This window comes from Capsicum annuum, chromosome 5 (genome assembly GCF_002878395.1).
Source record: "Capsicum annuum cultivar UCD-10X-F1 chromosome 5, UCD10Xv1.1, whole genome shotgun sequence".
In the NCBI taxonomy this organism is placed as follows: Eukaryota; Viridiplantae; Streptophyta; class Magnoliopsida; order Solanales; family Solanaceae; genus Capsicum; species Capsicum annuum.
Window position 1 is genome coordinate 121,663,434 of NC_061115.1, and position 1,968 is coordinate 121,665,401.

The following is a 1,968-nucleotide window of genomic DNA, read 5'->3' on the forward strand; positions in this document are numbered from 1 at the left end:
TATATATTTAAAAGAGTATATTTTTTATAAAAAAATATATTTTATATAAATAAAATAGACCCCACTCCCTTCCTTCTTCTTCTTCACAACCCCCACCCCCTTCGTTCTTTCACAGTCCCCACCTCACCCCATCCCAATTCCTTCTACTTCTTCATTAGACAGCAACCCCTGTCCCCTCCCCTTCCTCCTCCTCCTTCTTCTTCTTCACATAAAAGCACCGCTTTTTCTATTTCTTTCATCATTATCACAAGCTTTTTCAATGAATTTTTGTCTTCATCAAATGCAAAATTAACTTGAATTAGCTTGAGCAAATCCATCAATGAACTAAATACAAGTACATGATCACAAAAATACATCAATACACAAAATCTCAAATCCAAATTCTTTCACATTAACCAAAACCCAAAATTTCAAAACTCCTAAATTTTTAATTTCTTACTAAAAAATGTCTACAGAAATGGCATAAACAGTCCGAAATTCGAAAATGACATAGATGATATTTGCATGACATGAAATTCTTGGCCAAGAATCAAACTTGTTCATCAATCTTGAACCTTTTTTGATAGTCGAAAAATAAAATTTTGTATTAATTAGGACTTGATGGGAAGGTAATTACGAAGAAATAGGGTGGGGTATGAAGAAGATGAAGAAATGGAGTGTTGGGGGTGGGGTGGGCATGGGCGTGGGGGTGGGGAAGGGGAAGGGGAGTGATAAAGAAGATGAAAATGTCTTCTATGAAGACATTTTTCTTTTAATGTTATATATATATATATATATAAAGTGGTCTTTTAAAAAAAAAAATTCACTCACTCTTTTTTTTTTTTTGCCACGTCAGCTATAGGGGGAATTTAATTCATTTGAAAGTTGTTAAGGGGGTAAATAAATGGAAGTTAAGTTTAAGTGCTAAAGTGAGTTGTGACGACAAGTTCACGGGGGAAAAGATGTTTTTTCTCTTTAAAAAAACTAATCTCTATGAATATGTTCTATCCTTTATTTTCTAACAATCTCAATCATCACTAATATTATGTATAATTATATTTATTTATTAACAAAAAATATTACTATGGTATAAGATTATATATACTTAATATTCCTTTGCAAATGTTCTTGATATATATCTTTTTCTTCTTTTTTGGTTCCACTTGAGAAATATGTTAAGATTGAGATAATTTAATATTACAGATTACGTGATCATATATTTATTTATTTTCATTACTACATAAAAGTGTTCAACATTGTTACTAAATAAAATTAAATTATAATAATATCTTTCTTCTTTTTGAGTAAATAAACGGATTTTATTTAACCAAAGTGATAGTTAAAATATCAAACAAGATAGACCCCCTGTTTCTTTAAACATCAACAAATAAAGAAAACGTAGACGGACTCACACTAAGATGCTTATAGAGTCACTTTCACAGTCAAACAAAATCCTTACAAAAACTAGCAAACTAGGATTACATTCTAATACCAAATGTAAGGGAAAAAATGATGCATCATGGCATAATATCCATCTTCATCAACAAAATGCTCTCATTTCTTTTGTGTCTGGCCTTGAATGTAGATGTGAAGAACAATTTTCTTGCAAATCTTTTTTGCATAGCACCTGCCTTGTTGGAACCTTATGGGGTTGCATTCTCTCTATATGGTATTGATCTCCATAGCATAAACGCAGGAAGATCTTCTTTTTGCATACTTTACAACCCAATCTAACTTATGTTGCTAGCTTCTAACAAGTCTGTAGACTCCTAATCATTGCAATAATCATTGCCACAGGCCTTTATTGGTGCAATCTTCAATGAATAGATGTTGTTGATTTTCAATGGCACTATCACAAGACACACAAGATAGATTCACATGAATGTCAAACTTAGCCAATCTATCAATAGTATATAGCGTTTTCATCTAGGCCAGCCAAAAGATGAAATTATCCTGAAGGTGGATACTGTGATTGAGAGCAATACATTT